Source organism: Mirounga angustirostris, unplaced genomic scaffold, assembly GCF_029215605.1.
Source record: "Mirounga angustirostris isolate CCGP_5_RB_7025 unplaced genomic scaffold, mMirAng1.0.hap1 SCAF_10, whole genome shotgun sequence".
Classification (NCBI taxonomy): Eukaryota; Metazoa; Chordata; class Mammalia; order Carnivora; family Phocidae; genus Mirounga; species Mirounga angustirostris.
Genome location: NW_026991718.1, coordinates 104,135,165 through 104,156,028, shown reverse-complemented (window position 1 = coordinate 104,156,028; position 20,864 = coordinate 104,135,165). Strand labels below are relative to the sequence as shown.

Genomic DNA, 20,864 nt, shown 5'->3' with positions numbered 1-20,864 from the left:
AAAAAAAAAGAACCTGCAGTTGAGTACAAAGAGGTATCCAGGCACTCATATTCTAGAGAAAGACCCCATAATTAGATCTAGGTATCCTCCTTATGGCAGAAACAACTCTATCTTAGCCCCTCCTTCCCTACCAACCTTTTAACCTGGCTCTGATGGGCTATTTTCTCTAGTACTTCCAGTGGGCACTGTGGAAGGCTGCTGGGCTTAGCTTTCTTGTGGGTGGCCCACCCAGTAGGGCGCCTGCCTGGCATGTAAGCCCTAGCAGTAAGATGCACTGAGCTAGGCCACCATGGAGAGCATTGTGGGCTTGGAATAAAAGGAGCAGTGTTGGGAGGGTGGGAGTCCAGAAGGACCCTCCAAGGGCCTTACTTATGTCCTTCATGCCAGAGAACAGGCAATGGGACACCTGCTACAGTGTCACTGGTGTTTTAGACAGAGAAGCAGCCACAGTGAACTGAGAGAGGACCACAGTGGCCACAAGTCAGGAGTGAATACATTCATTCATTTCCTCCTTCTTCCTTCCTACCCAACATGCTGGACCAGCCGGAACTTGAAGGGCAGGTGGCATGAAGGTGTTTAAGGACCAGATCCTGTGTCACCAGCCTTCTACTACAAGGAGCAATGGATCCAGCTGGAGCCGGCAAGGGGACAGAGAGAAGATGGGATTTAAATTGAGTCTAAAGTTGAAGATGTAACAAAGTCCTTTCTGTGCCCTCACATGGCCTGGCCCCCTCCTGCCTCTGTGACACTAATTCCACTCATTCTATGCCTTGCTCTGCCAATCTGGACTCCTTTCTGTTTTTTGAATGTGCCAATCTCACTCTCATCTCAGGGCTTTTGCTGTTTCCTCTGCTGAAAACACTGCTCCCCAGATATTCACATCTCTTTCTTCATTTAGGTTTCCACTCAATGCCGCATCCTCAGAGAGGCTGTCTCTGACCCCTATCTAAAATAGCGGCCCCTCCTATCTGCCTCATGAAGCTTTTGCTTTTCTTTTCCATCCTGGCTCTCAACACTACTTGATGTTATATCCTTTTAATATGATATGCTTTTTATTGTCTGTCTCCTCTGATAGTATCTAAGCTTCATAGGGGAAATGATTTTGCCTCTGGTGTTGACCTTGGTATCTTGGGCAAAGCATAGTGTCTGGCACATTTAAAAAGTTTCAAAAATGGGGGCACCTGAGTGGCTCAGTTGGTTAAGCATCTGACTCTTCATTTTGGCTCAGGTCATGATCTCACAGTTGTGAGATGGAGCCCTGCATTGGGCCCCACGCTAGGCGGGGTGTCTGCTTGAGATTCTCCTTCTCCCTCAGCCCCTAGTGCACGTGCACACTCTCTCTCTCAAAATAAATAAATCTTTAAAAAAATGTCTCAAAAATGTTTGTTGGGTGAATGACTATCTAAGATGGCATTAAAGGGAAGGAAAGGGAGCTTCAACAGAATTGAATTGAATTTAGTACTTTGAAAAACATTTTATTTTATTTTATTTATTTTTTAATACTTTATTTATTTATTTATTTTAGATTTATTTATTTGAGAGAGAGAGATAGTGAGAGAGAACACAAGTGGGGAGGAGAGGGAGAAGCAGGCTCCCCGCAGAGCAAGGAGCCTGATGTGGGACTCGATCCCAGAACCCCGGGATCATGACCTGAGCCAAAGGCAGACGCTTAACCGACTGAGCCACCCAGGTGCCCTGAAAAACATTTTAAACATTTAATGTTTATACCCCCACTGAGCTAAAATTCCTTAATAAACGCACTATTAGATTGACAGCCTAACAATAAATGATTGCTACGGTTGGGTTTACCAATATGTACAAGTTAAAGATAGGCTTGATCTATAAAACTTTGAGTGAATCCTAGGGCCAAAGGGCTCATTTTATGGAAGCTGGTGTGGTAGATCGGAAAAACAAACAAGCCCTATTTTGCATCCCCTTCCATCAGAAAGTGAAGTTTATTATTTTTTTCCATGCTTTGCATCTGGACAGGGCCATGCGACTTTCTTTCATCAATAGGACATCAGCAAAAGGAAGTATGAAATGCTATTTTAAATTGGGGCTTTCCTTCCCTTGCTGCTGAAAGCCAGAAGCTCACCATAGGAAGAAGCCATAGAGAGAGAACATCCTTTCATCCCAGACATCGGATGAGGCTCCAAGCTTCACACATCTGCAACAGCATGAGAGAATCCAGCAGAAAACACAGAACTGCTCTGTTGATTCCAGCCCAAACAGCTGATTCACAGAATTGTGAGCGAATAGTTGTTTTACACACCAAAATGTAGAGGCTTTATACAGCGGAGGCTGATACCGTAGGTGTAGGTGTACTATATATTAAATTAAATTCCACTGTGGAAATGGTCAAGACACACAGATGACAGCTTCCGGCTCATCTGTCTATGGATGATACCTGGGGAATACAGGAACACGGACACACGATGTCCTGGAGTACTGGGTTTGAGACTAGCTACACTACTTATCGGCTGTGTGACCCAGGGCAAATTGCTTTGCCTTTCTAAACCTTAGTTTTCATAAATATAAATAGAGAACAGGCCTAAAACACTGCCCTCACCTTTTGCTACTCAGAGTCTGATCTTACTTAAACCAGCAACACTAGCGTGACCCAGGAGATGTTAGAAATGCAGAATCTCGGGGTCCCACCCCAGAACTGCTGAATCAAAATCTGCCCTTTAAAAAGATTCCCTGAGGATTTGTGCGTACAACACAGTTTGAGAAAGAGCTGCTGGACTACGCTGGCATTACTCAACATCACCCCATCTCGAAGACCCCTGAACAGTGAAGAGCCACCCAGCTTTTCCCTGGGATCTGTCTTTCCTTCCTTTCCAATCTGGCTGGGAAACTTGGTTTAGGCTATTTTTCTTGGCTTCCGCACAGGCAGACAGGCTCAGCTGAGGAGCTAGTTTAAGGGCTCAGCTAAAATTGCAGCTTAGCAATTCAGCTGGGGAGTTGTCTGTGGGCGCTCAGCCCCCTCCCACTTAAGGATGCCCAGCTGGTAAACTTTTGATCACCCCCCCCTCCTCCCACCCCGTTTTAGCCCAGCCTGGAAAAGGCCAGGACGTGCCAGAGGAACGAGACTTTGGTATCTACAACTGCTTCTGCCCATCAAGAGCGTGGACATCCCCCCTCCAATCCCCACACTGCACCGGCGGCCAGGCTCACTCTTTCCTCCCGGCCAGCCGGACCCGCTTAGGCGGCTGAGCATGCCCAGTTTAGCTGCGAGCGTGGCCCCAGTCCCCAATGCGCAGGTGCCACGTCTCCGGGTTTTGGTGGCCGCCGGCCGGGAGGAGGAGGCAGAGTGGCCTGGGGGAGGAGGAAGCCCTCCCGGGAGTTCTGGAGCAGCGCGTTGAGGGTCCACACAAAGAGTGATGCTAAGAGTCTGCACCGTTAGGGTCTGAGTGCGAGGGGGACTCGGATTCACTGGGGGCCGTTGTAAGGCAGGGGCGAGCCAGGAACTGCCTGGAGCGGCGCCCCAGCGTTCCAGGGACGAAAGTCTGGGGGCTTTGCGTTTCTAAGGTTGCGCTTGGGGGAGGACTTTTTGGAACCACTTAATCTCTCTGTGGCTCAGTTTAAGCCTCGAGAAAAAAAAAAGAGATAACAGTAGTACTTGCTTTGGAAGATTGTTTTAAGGATTACATGAATAAAAAGCGTTTAGAATAGTGCTCGAAGCACTGTAAGCGCTTTATGTGTTTACAAAACAAAATGTAATCAAATAAACACCTCCCCACCCCCGCCAGCCGCTTTGGGGTACCAGTTCTCGCCAGTCCTGGACCCCTCCACTCCCCCCCTCCACTCCCGCCCCAGGGCCCGCGGCGAGCTGCTGGTCCCCCAGCGGAGCAGGGTGCCACTCCCCCCTACCCCCAAGGTTCTGCGCCCCGCACCACCCTGCGCGCGCCCGGACCCCAGACACTGGGCACGTGCCGCGGCGCTGGAGCTGCGGGGGGCGGCCGGGGAGACCCCCGAGGAGTGCGCAGCGAGGCGGCTTCCCCGGACGCCCCACCCACCGCCTCCCGGCGCTGCCTGCGACCCTCCAGGGCCGCCCGCCCCCGGCCGCGAGGCTGCGCCCCGGGCCCGCCCGGCGCCCCCTCCCCGCCAGCCGGCTCGCAGCAGCCGGGCGGCCGGCCCTGCCCCTGCCCACCCCCAGCCCAGCCCGGGCGCGCCGCACTGGGCATGCTCCGTAGCCTGGGCAGGTTGGGGCTGCGAGGCGACAGCTCGGGCTCTGGAGCCGGGAAGCGAACGGGGAGGGAGACTCGGGGTTGGGGCGGAGGGAGCGGCCGGCCACGAAGGGGGCAGCGGGACCCGGGGCCGGGCACACGCCGAGCCCCGCGGGCGGGCGGGCCGGCGGAGCGGGCCGGCGCTGCTCCGCGGCTTCGGCGAGGAGCGCCCACGGAGACCCCCCGCCCTCGGCAGAGGTGAGGATCGCGCGCGGGGAGGCGGGGGGCGGGCGGGGGCCGGCGGGGGGGCGGGACAGGACGCGCCGGGAGGGGGCTCGGCGGCCGACTCTCCGGGGGTGGGGAGGGGGCTGGTGGCGCGGGGAGCAGTAAGTGAGCCGCACCGCAAACAAGATCTCACACACACACATGCACACACACACACGCGCGCACACACGCGCGCGCACACATTGGGTCTCCAGGCGGCGGCTGTGGCCGCATCCCCGGCAGCAGCTCCGGGCGAAGTGACAGGTAGGAGAAGGCATTTCGGGTCCCGCCCGAGGATGCTCCCGCCCGCCCCGGCCCGCTGGGTTTGTTTGCTCCCGGCGGGTGCGTCCCGGACGCGTGCGCGCGCACCCGGATGCCCTGCCGGGGAGCCGGTGCAGGTGCGGGGTGCGAGGCGCCGCGCGCGCGGGAGGCAGGGGTCCACGCGCCCACCCCCTCCCCTATAATCGTCGCCCACTGGGTTTCCTCAGACTCTGTCCAGACGTTCACCGCTTCTGGCTAGAAATAGCTCGGCTCGACGTGTATATGATTATTTTGGTTGGAAATAGTTGGCACCGTGCAAAGCATGTAAATGTGTATGCATGTGGATCTTCTTACCTCTTCTGGGGAGGTAATAGAAATGATTGACCATTTCCACTTAACTGACAGGCCAGCACTCGGTGGGGGGGCAGTGTTTGGGCCTCTTAAAAACATATAAATGATGGAGATTAAAGGTTGTCTTATTTTCAGAATTTTAAAGTTGCCTTTTCCTTAACTAATTAGACCCTATCTATATAGTACAGTACTTCTGGCTGTAGACTTTGTAGGCAGTACCGAAGTATGGAAATATGGAAGTCACCAATTTCTAGTTGTTTCTAAGTGCACCTTTATCTAGAATCATAAAACTCTCATAAAGTAGCATTTTTTCTAGAGAAAATATAAATGCCCATTTATATTTTCAAACTTAAGCATGTATTTGAGAGAGAACTTCTTTTTTTTAACTTGTGTAGCAAGTCTGTTATAAACACAGGTGTTTAAAATTTAATTTCGGTCAAAGCATTAATGGAAGGTCGCCTTTTTTTTTTTTAACCATAAATGTGATACAGGGTGATCTATAAATTAAGTCGTGAGTGTGTGGGAGATAGCTGTTTAATAATTCTGTTTGGTTGGCAATAATGTCATTCAAACATAGGCAGCCCTGTAATATCTAAAATTGAATTGTTTCCTTTTTAAAGGGAAATCAGATTCATAAAGTAAACATGACCAGGAAAAGCAACTGGTGACTTCACCCGGGCCATCTATGAGGAGGTTAAAAAAGTGTCTAAGGAACTGTGTTCCTTGGGGAAAACTCTGTGTTTGTGTGTAAAATTTAACTTTATCTTTTAGTTTTTTCAGGACTCTTGGTTTCAAAAATATGTGGTTGAGCTGAGAACCTAATGTTGTGCACTCTTCAAACTTCAGTGGCCTAAGTTATAGAACCAAGCAAAAGCACAAATCTAGCTGGGTAGGGGTGTGTAGTTTAATCTGCCATTATCCATGTTATGTAATCTAGAATGCGTTTTTCATAAGACAGTCTTGCATAGTTTTCAGCTGGCGTTTTAATCTATTATGTCATCTTCCTTTTGAACTGTAGAAGTTTAATAAATGATTGACATCTTGGGAGAACACCTGTTTTCATAGAAATTCACTTCTTAAATGGAAGAGCATTTTTTTTTTGGCATTTTTATTTCAGGAGACTTTTGCTGCCACAGCTAGTAACCCTTTGCGTGTAACATATTATGGCATAGCTAAAGGTACCCTCTAGTAGATTACCGATTACACATCCCTCCCACTGTGATTACTCAACCATCTGAATTTCGTTTTGATTTAGCTTTGATGATATCACTACCCAGCTTTGAATTAATGGCTGTTGAAAATGCTATTCTAGAAGTAACTGTCAAAACAGAATTTCTAAGACTCCATTTGATCACTGGATACACATTTCTATCTGTCGGAATAATGCTACCTTTATTTTATAAATGCACACCCACACAGAAGCGCTTTGTTCTCAAATACTGTCTTCGGAGTTTTATATTTGTGTGCCTGAAAATGTGAATGATATTAAACTACTTCTGTGCCCCAGAATCTTGAGGTAGTGTATTTTCGCCTATGAGGGAGCGAAATACAGAAGTTTAAAAAGTGGTAAGGGTTCCCGAAAAGCTTTTGCAGAAATGGACTTTAAAAATCTGTATCACTTTGAGCGATTTCATCTCCAGTAGAGACCTAGTCAGTGCCTTTCGCCCTGCTATTTTATGTTTCCAACTGTCTTTGCCTTAATGCGCCCTGCTGATTTTGGCATCAGGGGCCAGTTATATTTATTAGGAATTGAAATGTGTTTGCCTAGTATCCCTACCCACCTTCAAAGTTAAAATTAAGGTAAAATTGCCTTTCATTGTTGCTCTGTTGTTTTCCTTGAAGGGATCACATTGGCATGCTAATTTGTGAACGGATGTGATATAAGTGAGGCCAGCTTCTGGATGTTGTGTTGCGTTTCCATCCTCAAACGTTCAGATGTAGCCAGCAGACTCAAATATCACAATTAACTAATAACTTTTGTGGATTATTATTTTTTTAAATACGTTAGTCATTAGCTGCTGAGTTTATTTGATTTTTAAAATTTTAAAGTTTTGTATTGAGGATAAATTTTAGCTTTCTGTATCACAGCACTTAATAGAGTCATAGGAGAGAAAGTTTATGTATTTTTCCTCTTCTCCACAAGTGCCCCCCAAATATTTTGGGGAAAGCAAAATATTCTTTGAAACTTAAAATTATTTTGCAGATTGTGACCAAATTATCATCGTTTGTAAGGACCACTTGTAAAGTAAGGATGAAACAGCATGTTTATTAGCACTCGTGACCCAGGTTTTTAATAAACTGGCTATCACAGTAAGTCTTGTAAAACCAAGAACTTCTGCGTTTTATATGCAGAATGAGGTCAAGGACTAATGGAGCCGCTTTAATGATCACACCTGGTATTTCATGTCCAGACTGAAGTTTCTAAAATAGATGGTTTTCACCTCGTAATGTGAACTTGTAGGCCACATTAGTGTCTTCCAAAAAGACTCATCCGCCTCTCGAGAAATAAATACGAGAAATAAATACAGCTTTTCATTGCCGATGGTGGGCAGCAGTGACTTTCTGTGGTTTTCCTGGTGGTGTTCAGATGTTCACCGTGTCTGCAAGGACACTGCTTAGTTCTCAGTACTGTCCATTCTGTATCTTTCTACTCCCCTGCAATCATCAGGAAATACAATAGCCTTGCGTAGGTCTTTCCTCCATTCCTTAGTATTTGTTTTTCTGTGTAATAGTTTCTCTTTTGATAAAGCCTTCCCCCTTAAAGTAGAAATACTTCCTCAAGGTATAGTATTGTTTATCTAGTTATACCTTAGAATGATATGAAGGTCTAGCACATTCAAGAGGCTGTGATTCTTCAGCTAACCAAATAGAAAAATGGGTGGTTTACTTCACCCCAGTGGAAGTAGAGTGGGGTGATAATGCATCGCCGAGTAGATGAGTGAGAAGTCTGCATTGCCCTCATCAGAATTAAGCCTGCTTTAAAAAAAAAAAAAAAATCACCCAGGGTCATTTTTATTCTCAAGGCCGATTTCACTCAGTTGCAACAACCACCCCCAAATCCCACTTTGTAAAAGTCTGGCTGGAAGCTCATGCCTTTGGATGCTTTTCATATGCTCAAGGTGTAACCCAAGTTCATAGAAGAGGTGAAGGCACTAAAGCCCTACCTTCCAGATCTCAGCTGGGAGATCCTTCTGTGCAAGAGGATGAATGGTCAGCAGTTTTTATTTTTCTCTGCATGAACTCCATCTAGTTTTTTTTTTTTCTTTGAGGAATCAGAATAGTTGAAAGAGACGGAAATCAGAAGAAAGTGTTTCTCTGAACACCTCTCTAGCCTACCACCTATAAAACCTTCCTTGAGAAGGTCACATACAGTGTGAGGGCCCGTTAGCATTATCTTATCCCCTTGATTGGGAGTCTCCTTCATAACTCTTCTCCCATGATCCTTTGGTGTGCTGAGGGTTGGGAAATTCTACCTCTAGCGACCATGCTACCCTTGGGCCAGGCAAGTCATTGCTTTAAGATACATTGCCCTCAAAGCATTCTTTTGCTCCTGAACAATTAAAAGGTGTTGGGGCGCCTAGGTGGCTCAGTTGGTTAAGCGACTGCCTTCGGCTCAGGTCATGATCCTGGAGTCCCGGGATCGAGTCCCACATCAGGCTCCCTGCTCAGCAGGGAGTCTGCTTCTCCCTCTGACCCTCCTCCCTCTCATGCTCTCTGTCTCTCATTGTTTCTCTCGCAAATAAATAAAATCTTAAAAAAATTTTTTTAAAAAAGTGTTTTTATTTATTTATTATTTTTTTAAAAGATTTTATTTATTTGACAGAGAGAGACACAGTGAGAGAGGGAACACAAGCAGGGGGAGTGGGAGAGGGAGAAGCAGGCTTCCCGTGGAGCAGGGAGCCCGATGTGGGGCTCGATCCCAGGACCCTGAGGATCATGACCTGAGCTGAAGGCAGACACTTAACGACTGAGCCACCCAGGTGCCCCTAAAGGGTGTTTTTAGCTCCCTGACATGACTGAAGTAGCTACCTCTTTAGAACAAGAGGAAGAAGGTAACTTGAAGTCATTAGTTATAAGCAGCTCATCCAGAGAAAAGAGACAACAGACCATTAGATTTATACTTGACATCTCATGCTCTCCTCCAGAACAAGAGTCCTTCATCTCGGGTCCACCCTATAATGGTCTGAGGATGGGATTTGGTGGGTCCATGAATATAGCTGGCAAATGAATTATGTCTTTATCTGCATTTACTTCCAAATAACAATTAGGCTAAGTATTATTGTCATTCTGGATCTTGGCATTTAATGGCTTGAAAAAGAAACACATGCATTACTAAGTATGTCCAGATTTTAAAAAAAATTATTTTGATAAGTATATTCCAATATAATTGGTTTCCTTTGTGCTTAACTTTATACATTTAAAAATATTACCCTCATAAGGGTCTTTGTGTTTCACCAGATTTGGCGGAGGGTGGGGTCTATGACCCACTGAAGGTAAAGGACAACTGCTCTAGAAAAACTGTCTTAGAGGCAGCTGGGGCCTAAGTGGAGGGTTGCACCGTGGGTTTGCTTTCAGCAGGTGCAAATTTGCTAAGACCCTCAGGTGTTGGACTCAGGCAGACCTGAGTTTGAATCTCAACTATGTCATGTATTAGCTGTGTGACCCTGGGCATCTACCCAGTTGCCCATCTGTAAAATGAGGAGACCAACCCCATAGAGCAAAAGTGCACAGCACACTGTACTGTGCCTGATGCTGGATATTTTGTTTCTATTGCTGTTGCTACAACTGCTCTTAGTCCTTCTCCTAATACTGCTGGTATTACTGCCCACCCTCTCCTTCTCTGTAGGGGCAGATGCCATTGACCTATCCATACAAAGTAGGCTGAGTCAATTCCTATAAAACTTGTAACAGGGGGTCCCTGGGTGGCTCATTCGGTTAAGCGTCTGCCTTCAGTTCAGGTAATGATCTCAGGGTCCTGGGATCAAGCCCAGCAACAGGCTCCCTGCTCAGCAGGGAGTCTGCTTCTGCCTCTCCCTTTACCCACCCCCCCACCTGCTCATGTGCACACACACTCTTTCTCTCTCTCAAATAAAATTTTTTATAAAAAAAATTTGTAACAGGGGATCCTGGCTCTGCCTCCCTGCAAGTACAGAAAGTTCTGGTCACCTTTTAGGGCTGCTGGGAAGGTCCAGATCATCCCCTGGACTTGCCTAACCCTGTGACTGCAGTTGGACCGGGGGATCTAACATTAACTGCCTCAAATTCTGAGACTGTGGGGCTGCAAACTATGCTCAGTGAGCCAGATGCTATCCCCAGGGCATCTGTGTCTCCCACCAGTTTTTTTTTTAAGATTTTATTTATTTGACAGAGAGAGACACAGCGGGGAAGGGAACACAAGGAGGGGGAGTGGGAGAGGGAGAAGCAGGCTTCCCGCGGAGCAGGGAGCCCGATGCAGGGCTTGATCCCAGGACCCTGGGATCATGACCTGAGCTGAAGGCAGATGCTTAATGACTGAGCCACCCAGGCGCCCTCCCACCAGGCTTTTTAAAAAAGACCACAGGGGCGCCTGGGTGGCTCGGTCGTTAAGCGTCTGCCCTGGTGGCTCAGGTCATGATCCCAGGGTCTTGGGATCAAGCCCCTCATCGGGCTCCTTGCTCCGCAGGGAGCCTGCTTCTCCCTCTCCCTGCTGCTCCCCCTGCTTGTGCGCTCTCTCTCTCTCTCAAATAAATAAATAAAATCTTAAAAAAAACCCCAAAAAACATCATAAGCTACGTAGGCCTGGGAGGAGCGGGGCATCCGCTAGAATGATTTGGAGATCTCCGGTGTTTCGGAGGCTTGGTGGTTCCTGCCTTCCCGCAGCAAGCTTCAGTGGCTGCACATCCCAAAGGAAGAGAGCCTCAGTCACAACACCACACACGTTTGTCGGGCGAAGGAAGTGTGCCACGTCCTTTCCTTGGTGGTTACTCATAGGCTCTCCACTTTACACCTGGGGAAACTGAGGCTGGGAAAGGTGAAGTTGCTTCAGGGAGTTAAATTTAGAGGAGGGATGATGGACGGACGCCAGAACTCCCAACTTCTCAACACTGCCCTGTGTTACCTGCTGCCAAGGTACGGGCTGCCGAACGGTTTGCTGCCATAAAAAGTCTTGTGCCCGTTATTTCAAGTGATTGGGCTGAGATCTGACAGAGAAGGTTCCGGCAACCCTGCTGGGAATGGGCAACTGAAGTAGGAAGTTGAGCATAGAGCCACATGTCCTCATTTAACCCTGCCCGCCTTTGTTTCCGCAGGTGCATGGGCCAGAAGTCTGAGAGAGGGAGATTACTAAGGGCTACTCTGGGGTAGCCTAAAAAGGAATCTTAGTGTTCTGCAGGGCCGGCTTTTACTGGGTGAGGTGCCTCATGGGTTCCATCAGGGTGTGGCACTCTGATTTTTCTGAGGGCAAGTAAGCAACGAGCCGCTGCCCAGGTATTAGAGACCTGAGGGAGTGGTGGGGGGTGGCACAGGGCTGACACATGTCCCCTGGGCAGGCATCGGGCACAGGGTTGCCAGCACCTCTACAGTTTTAAGGGAAGCCTGAAATCCAGATTTATTTTTAAGTGTGAGATCTCATTTGAAAATGGTTTAGAAATCAATTAAAATAAAAACAAACATGCCAGCCCCTGGGCTGGCCAAACAAAACCCATGTGTGGAAGGAATTTGGCCCCTCAGCTCCCATTTTGAGCCTTTTGTGAACTGTGTTCGGAAATACTATGTACTAGAAATTGCCAGAACTGTAGCTTCATCTTGAAGGAAGCACGGCATCCTTTTTATTCAGGCGTGGGTTTTTGTTTTTGTTTTTGTTTTCCTGTTAAATTTCTTAGAAAGGCTGCTATGGTCATTTATGTCCAGTGGACATAGACTTTAGGTTCTGAATTTCTGCCTGTTTTTCTTCTCCCTCATTTTTCTAAGATGTTAGCAAATATACAAAGTTGCGGGAGGCAAGACATGGTTTTCCCCCCTATTTCATGGTGCTCCTTTAAATAAGAACACCTAAGTATGGAGAAATGGGTGACTTCGTTTATGGGGATATGCAGGTTCTTTTGTGTACCTCACTGTCTTGAACTCTAACCAGTCCAAAATATTCTCACTGCTACATGGTAGTTGCCGTATTTGTCCTGGACATACAGAATGTAGATCTGTTTCTGCAGGTTGGTCTTTCAAGGTGCAATCTACTTAACAGCCGTCATTTTCCTTTTGGTTCTTAAATGAGTGATCACAAGTGAACAAATGAGAGTGAAGTCCCTTTGAGGTGGGTTTCTCTTATATCTGCTGATGCACTGTCATTGGACAAATCAACAAACCCCCTCTAGAACTCCTTTTTGTTTTTTAAAGATTTTTATTTATTTATTTGACAGAGAAAGTGAGAGAGAGAGTGAGAGCACGAGAGAGCACAAGCAGGGGGAGTGGAAGGCAGAGGGAGAAGCAGGCTCCCCACTGAGCAGGGAGCCCAAAGCCGGACTCGATCCCAGGACCCTGAGATCATGACCTGAGCTGATCGCAGATGCTTAACTGACTGAGCCACAGGCACCCCTAGAATTTGTGTTAATTTTTTGTTTTCACCGGTTTTTAAAATGTTGTATATGATACATCCAAATGATAATACAGAAATATAGAAACAAAATGTAAAATACTCTTATCCTCTTTCAGCCATCCCCAAATATGACCATTGGCAACAGCTTAGAGTGCCTCTTTCCACTTCCTTTTTTGTGCATTTACATGTATAAGTATATATACGTGTCTTTTTTTATTACGTAAACAGGATTATTCTGTATATATTTTTCTTTGATTTGCTTTTGTTCACTTAAGGTATGTCATCGAGCTCTTTCCATATCAGTGCGCTGGTTATCTTTTGAAACTTTGGTACTATGGGTACCATATTTTATTTAACTATTCACCTATTTTCACTGTTGTACCCTGAAAGATTAGAGATCTTTGTACATAGGTCTTTGTGCACCTGTGTGAGATTTTCTTATAGCTAAATTCCTAGAAATAGAAATAATTGGTCAAAAGGTTATGCACATTTTCCATTTTGAGAGAGCACTGCCAAATTGCCTTTAAGAAAGGCCTCCAAGGAATGTCTATCTCGTGGAACCTCAAATTATGAACATATCCTCTAATTGAAGCATGCCCCACATTGTTACATTGTTTCACTAATTCAATCGGATTTCAGTTATATACAGTGCACCAGGAAATGATTGAGAAATAGTCCATGTCCTTAATTTTTTTTTTAAGATTTTATTTATTTATTTGATAGAGAGAGACACAGTGAGGGAGGAACACAAGCAGGGGGAGTGGGAGAGGGAGAAGCAGGCTTCCCCGGGAGCAGGGAGCCCGATGCGGGGCTCGATCCCAGAACCCCGGGATCATGACCTGAGCCGAAGGCAGATGCTTAATGACTGAGCTACCCTGGTGCCCCTAAGTGTTGTATTTCTTTTTTTTTTTTTAAAGATTTTATTTATTTATTTGACAGAGACACAGCGAGAGCTGGAACACAAGCAGGGGGAGTGGGAGAGGGAGAAGCAGGCTTCCCGCAGAGCAGGAGCCCGATGCAGGGCTCGATCCCAGGACCCTGGGACCATGCCCTGAGCCGAAGGCAGACGCTTAACGACTGAGCCACCCAGGCGCCCCACTACATGTTGTATTTTTAAGAAATTTAAGGACAGGGTCCTGGGATCGAGCCCCGCATCGGGCTCCTGCTCTGCGGGAAGCCTGCTTCTCCCTCTCCCACTCCCCCTGCTTGTGTTCCAGCTCTCACTGTGTCTCTCTCTGTCAAATAAATAAATAAAATCTTAAAAAAAAAATACACTTAATCAAAAGGAATTTCTCAGTTAAGAGGCCAGTTTAAAAACTCTTTAGTAAAAAGATACCTTGCAGACTCAGAATTCAAAGTCTGTATTCTGATCGGTTTGGTTACCTGTGAAATTCTAGATCACTCACAGCAGGGACAAGTCATAAACACCCTCGAATATATGGTCAAAGAAGTAAGGGACTGCACAACCAACAGAGGTTCATTTTGATCTGGGAAAATTAAGTTAATTTCATTGCTAAAAATTCTGTCCAGGTGTATTTATAGCTTTCAACTTTCAAATACTTACTTAAGAATCTCATTTACTTTCCACTTAGAGAATTATAAGGTTCAGAGATAATGCTATTTTATTGACTTACTATTTAATAGATACCTGAAGGTAGTTTCCATAATATTTAGAAACGATATGTAGACGAAGGGCTATATACATTAGAAACTCCTCTTTATTTTCATTTTGAGAGATATTGGGAAAAATACAGAAAATCTAGGTCACCGACTCCCAACTTTTTCCAGAAGTCACAACTTCAGTAACTGTACTTGTTACCAATAATATGAAATGAATTATTAGTACTTTTTAGAATTTTGTGCCATCCCTTGAAAGACTTGGAATCACCTTAAAGTGTCACAGTATCAGGTTTAATAATCTTGATATGGATAAAGAGTAGGAAAATGAGACATTTCTGTTTTCAAAGATGGATATGGTTCTTTCATGTTTCTCCAGATCCCCGTTTCTGAGAAGAATTCTGGTTAGGTTTGGCAATGACATTCAGATTCTGATTGTATGCCTTCTGCATGTTTATTTCTACAGCATGCTGAATTGTAGAAATATGGTAGGATTCAGTTCTATTTCTTTGGCATTGAAAACTTGCTATTCAAGAAAATGTGTACTAGGTTTTTGCTCGTGGAAATGTTACGACGATTTACAGTTTACAATTTCCTTCGATAGTGTCTGGGAGAGGCACAGTGGTGGGCTTCACCTGGTCACTCTTTAACCCTGTGTCATTCAGGGCCTACCAAGGAACATATGGCATGTGGAAACTTAAGTCCTCTGTGGAAGGTTTAATAAAGGGACCCTTTGGAAGGTTTGGGCAGGTGTAGGGAACACAACCAGGTAGGTGCTGCAGAAAGACCTAGCATCGATGGGGAGCTGTTCTTGCTCTGAGTGGAGGCGCAAGAAGGCTATCTGGCAAGAGCTGTGTCCTTTTGTGGGGGGGACACAGTCAACTTGTTATGTGACTGAAGGGAGACAGTGGGGGAATAAATATGCCTACCTCACTCTTCCCATGCCCCCTGAACTTCTGGCTGGTATTGTCCATTAGCTGAATCCATGCAGAAGCCAAAGGGCTTAGGAAAGGAGGCAACGCTGGAGAAGCATGGCAAATGGGTTTGGGGAGGCAAATGACAGACGCTACCCACCTGCCATCCAGAGAGAGGTGTGAGAGGTCAGGGCAGGGTGGAAAGCCTGGTTTGGGGGACAAAGAAGAGAAAATAGCTACAGTGATAATTAGACAATTAAAGTCAAATTGAAGGCAGGAATGTTCTAGACCACCACATGGCTGGTATCAGTATGATTTGTGGTGGGCCCATAGAGAAACTATTCCCCCCCCCAAAAAAATTGTTGGTTCATTTGAAATGGGTTGTGTTACTTGGGATATGCATAGAATGGGAAACTTGATGTGTTTATCTGAAGATCCCAAAGTGTAGGCCCTAGACAGCTGAGATAAAAGGGATTCATAAAGTCTGTCAATATGGAGTTGGATACCTAAGATATAATTCCTTCGCTTTTAATATTTTATGAAAATATTTTATTTAAAATGTCAGGTACCTAGGGGAAGAGACTAGGAGGAAATTAAGGTTATTAGCAGTAATTTTCCTTCAAAGAAGTCAATTTAATGGAATCATTAGCATCACTGAATGGAAATGAACAAGCTTTATTTTCCCATTTGTTCAACATGGCAGGAAGACTCGGAGATTTTGGACTCCTTTATTTTCTCATTTTTGTGGCCGTGTTGTTTGAAAAGATGAAAAGACTGCTCTGTTTGGTTTGTGTACTTGTTTTGAATGAACAAGCAGTGAAACTTGATTAGAATCATGAAAATCATACTGCTGAAAGGAATATCAGAGTTCATCTCTTCTTACGTCCAAGTGTTATGGTGTAAGAAACTAAGGCATTAGCTCTTAGTGTTTGCTGCTGTGCAAATTCCCTGAGTTGGTGACTCTGAGGAGGTCATATCACTTTGCCAACCTGAAGGAATTGCACTACATTAGCTCATTTTTGCTATTCCCTTACAGACTCCGGAAGTCCCTGTTTGCAAAGGCTTGCTTGCCCGACCTATGCAGTTTTCATATATGAGAGGCAGAGCTGTGACATCTGGTCTACCACCCTGACCTTAAAATGCTTTTCTCTGGAGGTCTCTACATTGCTCATGACTCATCTCACTCTGTGTACTTTGTACAAGATAACTCTTCCACTTCTCCCATTTTTATAACCTATTTACTGATGACTCCTATATCCCTGACCTCTTGTCTGAGCTCCACTTACATCCTGTTGTCTGCTGGGTAGCCTTACATTCAAGTCCTATGGATACTCTCGGATCGGTGTGTCCAAAAGAGAAGTCCTCTCAACTTCACTCCAAATCCATGTCTCATCCTGGGTTCTAAATCTTCGTGAAACAAGCCACTGATCTGTTGAGTCTACTGAATGAATATCTTGCATTTCTGTCTGCTCCTGTCCATTCCTGTAGCCACCGCCTAAGAATTGTTCACAACATTCTGTGCCTTGATTTTTTCCTCTGATGTTTCAATGAGCTTCCCTGTTGTTCTTTCTCATTCATTCCTCATTCATGTGTTCTACTGGCTCTTAAGTATCACGGTACTGTAACAGTAAGTGAGTTGCAGCTCTTGCCTTCAGGGGTTAACTGGAGGATGTAGATAAACAGCTACTTTATAAATTTATAAATTTACATCCCAGGGCACCTGGTGACTCCTGGGTTTCAGCTCTGGTCATTATCTCAGGGTTGTGGGATCAAGCCCCGAGTCCAGCTCTGTACTCAGTGTTGAGTCTGCTTGGCCCCTCCCCCTGCTTGCTCGCACTCACTCTCTTTAAATAAATAAAATCTTAAAAAAAAAGAATTTACATTTCTGCCGCTTTACTCCATTCTCCTTACTCAGCTGAAGTAATTTGCACAAAACAAATCTTTTTATAGCATTACCTCTAAAATGCTTCAACAGCTCTCTATTGCTTTCAGGACTTAATTCTGTTTCCCTAATTTGCCAAATACAAGCCATTCCACGGCTGGACCGCAACAGTGAAGTTTTAATGCTTTTATTTGCGTCACCTATTTTAAGCTATATTAAAGTTCCAAGAACATAAGGTCCGTGGCCTCAGTGCCTTTGCTGACTTCGCACCCAACCCCCTTCTGCACCTGGCTGAATCCTACAGGCCTTTCTTTACACGTCCCCCGCAGCTGTCCTCTTCCCTGCAAAACCCGCCTAGATTTCAACTCCAGGTTGGATGCCCCACCTCAGTCCTCCAGTTGCATGGTTTGCACATTTTAGCCACAGCATGACTTCCTTGGGGAAGGGAAGAATCTGGTGCATATAAGAAGACTAAATCAATGTCTCTTAAATGATTGAATAACTAAATGCCAGGATCACAGAGTCTGCAGATTGGGCAAATTAGGGAAGCAATCTGATGAATAAGCAGAAGAGGTGCCATGTTAAATAAATTGAAACCATCTGCAGACTTACTACAGCGGGAAGAAGTATTTCATGATTATTTACACTGGCCTCTGAGAAGTAGCACAGTGATCAGTTTGGAAAGATGATCAGTAATCTGAAAACTCTACGTTCATTAATTCTGCTAACAGAAGTTCTGATATGAATTAATAGTATACCAGAACCAGAGGAGACATTTCCCTGAAGATGGTTTTATCATTTATTCCTGCTAGGCACACTCTCACATTGTTTTTTCTACTTTACGAGTTAGATTTTAATCAAGTTATGCTTATTTTTCTTACAGTGTGTTAGATCTCCAAATCAGAGAAGCCTTTTGTAAATTTCAAACTTGGCTAGAAATTCACAGGAAAAAAGCATTGATTTAATCAGATTACTTTTATTAAGTGGGACTCTAGGTAATCTAAAATGCTTTGTATTTATTTTCTTGTAGCATTTTCTTTTCAAAATGGCTTGTGAATATTATCAGTGCCAGAGAGAGAGAGAGAGAGAGAGGGAGGGTGAGCAGGAGAGCTATTAATTAATTGAAGGAAAATATTCTGCTGAATGTTGTTTTATTTAAGAGAGCATCTTTTGTAGTTCCAAACCAGGAGTTCCCAAGTTATTCGTGATGTCAGTTTGAATCATATGAAAATAGTGGCTCTGACGTTCTTAACCGTGCTGCCCTCCCCACCAAGCTTGGGGTGCCAGTTGTCTTTGGAGGTTTCTTCTTTATAATTGGCATCTTTTTGATTTAGCAAATTTCTTTAATTTTGTATTGAAAAAGTGCTGGTTAAGTATGTTAATTATTAGATATATCGTTCACATTTGAATGGGGACAGCAGGATTGCTGTATAGTTATTTGCAGCTGCTGAGAAAAGATTTCACAACAGCACTTTGAAAATACAGAGAGGGAATATTTCCTTTTTTTAGCCTTTTTGGACCTGTGAGGCCCTCTGAGAGCCTTAAGACTGGCCTCATTCTGTCCATTTTTCATTCCCTTTGAAAGAATTTCAAAGTAAGTTAAAAGTTACTCTCCCGTCTGTCAGAAGTAACATACAGAGATTTCTTGCACAGCCACCAGAGAGAAAGGAGGGACTTTGAAAGTGCAGGTGATTTGGGTATTAATGCCTCTCGTGAAAGCAACTGAGCTTGAAGCAGCTCTTCCACCCCTTCTGTTACAAGGTAGTTTTCATTTTCTCAGCTTGAATTGAGAACTGTGGCAGCTCACCAGGTTTTACATCAAGGAGGAATCCACTCCTTGATTAAGAGCAACAAACGCGGTTTAAAAACCTTCTGGAAATGTTGCACTTTTTACCGAACCTGGGCTCTCCCGGCTTTGTTGGAGAGGTGAAGGCATGCGTTACCTGAACGATGTACCTCACAGCTAAACAGGGACTGTGATTTAGAAGGTCTCAGGAAAAATTGCTGAAAGCAGCTGTTTGATTGCAGAAGGGGTATGATGCAAGGAACAGGGTGCTAGTGAATCAGTGCTTCCTACCCTCCCATAAGGTGTAAGACCATCAGAAGCAGCGTGCACGCACACACACACACACATACGCGCACGCGCAGTTAGAGACTCTAGGCTCTCAGGCCATGCCGTGGAGTGGGATATGTCAGAAGGCCCCCGTAAAGAAATGGAGTCACTTCTTTGATAGTTTTGAGTCATTACCAGGTGGCTCTGTGATACTCATAATGTTGTGATTTCCCAGGACACTTTAAGCCCAGGCCCCAACTCCAGCGTCCTTTAGGCTTAGGCAGTGTGCCCTGGGCCTGACAAATGAATGCAACCCTATTTAATTCTCTCAGTGATTCTGCAGCTTAGGTGTAATTACCACCTCTGAGAACTGAGTGATTAAAGCATTTGCTCAAGGTCACGTGGTGGATCAGTGGTCCAGACAGGCCTCCAACTAAAGGCGACCTGCACTCATACAGTGACATCTGTGGTCAGCCACAACTGTGGGGGACACAGTTCTCCCCCCTGCCTTCCAGTCTGGTGGAACTGTGATTCTGGCTCAGGGTAGCAACGTGCCCACTTAAAAATACTGCAGCCAGGACTGCTTACCCAGTTCTGGCCAGCAAGACATGGCTGCACATCTTTGGGTGGGCTCTTCCTTCCTGATGTCTTCCTTTCCTTCCTGGAACCTGGACGAGATGCTTAGACTTGCAGATGCCATCTTGTGGCTGTGACAGAGCACGCACCAAGGGTGGCAAAACGGGAAGCAGAGGGTGTCGTTTCTCGATGACTTACTTGAGTGGCTTTAGCAGCTCTAAGCAACTTACCTATGAGTTTCTTGTTAACTGAGAAGAAGTGACTGATTAAGTCGCTTTGATGCGTGTTAAAGACCAAATTGTGCCCCCTCCCCCCCCCCGCCAGAACTCATACATGGAAGCCCAAACCCCTGCTAACTCAGAATGTGACTATATTTGGAGACAAGGCCTTTGAAGAGGTAAGTTTAAAATGAGGCTATTTGGTTGGGACTTAATCCAATCTGACCGGTGTCCATATAAGAAGAGGCTATCAGGACGCGGGAGAGAAACCAGGGATGTGTGCGCACAGAGGAAAGGCCGTGTGAGGACACAGAGAAATGCGGACATCTTCACGCCAAGGAGACTTTCCAGAAAACAGCCCCGTCGGCACCTTGATTTTGGACTGGCAGCCTCCAGAACAAGGAGAAGAAACATGTCTTGTTAAAGCCGCCCAGTCTGTGGTAGTTTCTGTGGCGGCCTGGCAGACTAGGACAGAGGGGTTCCCTTTACATGTAGCTGTTGGCAGTCCGACTGACAGAACAAAATAATTTCAATGATATATTAGCTCTACTTTTTTTTTTTTTAAAGATTTTATTTATTATTTATTTGACAGAGACAGGCAGAGAGGGAACACAAGCAGGGGAAGTGGGAGAGGGAGAAGCAGGCTTCCCGCAGAGCAGAGAGCCCGATGCAGGGCTCCATCCCAGGACCCCGGGATCATGACCTGAGCCGAAGGCAGACGCTTAACGACTGAGCCACCCGGGCGTCCCAAGTTCTACTATTTTTTTAATGAATGTTGTCCTCACAGCACTTGTGACATTGTGCTTTGTTTACTTCCACTGTCCTGCCCCTACACACACACACACACACATGCCCCCGCACGCACACATATGCACACATACATGCACATGCATACACATACATGCACACATGCACACATACACACACGCACACACACTTGCACACACACACACTGAGCTTCAGTAGGCTGAGGTTGCCAATTTCTGTTT

The 20,864-nt window shown here is 45.6% G+C and overlaps 1 protein-coding gene across 7 annotated transcripts in view; it reads left to right on the top strand.

The window, feature by feature from the left end:
* The first annotated feature begins 4,113 nt into the window (after positions 1 to 4,113).
* PLCB4 (phospholipase C beta 4) overlaps positions 4,114 to 20,864 on the top strand; it is a 411,040-nt gene continuing 394,289 nt past the window's right edge. For 2 of the 7 annotated variants that reach the window (XM_064572829.1, XM_064572827.1), the window contains exon 1: positions 4,116 to 4,427. The gene's annotated coding sequence lies outside the window, so the exon portion shown is untranslated. Of the gene's footprint in view, positions 4,428 to 4,531; positions 4,698 to 20,864 lie in introns of those variants that run through there. The other 5 variants (XM_064572832.1, XR_010405777.1, XM_064572833.1 and 2 more) reach the window with 5 other exon arrangements.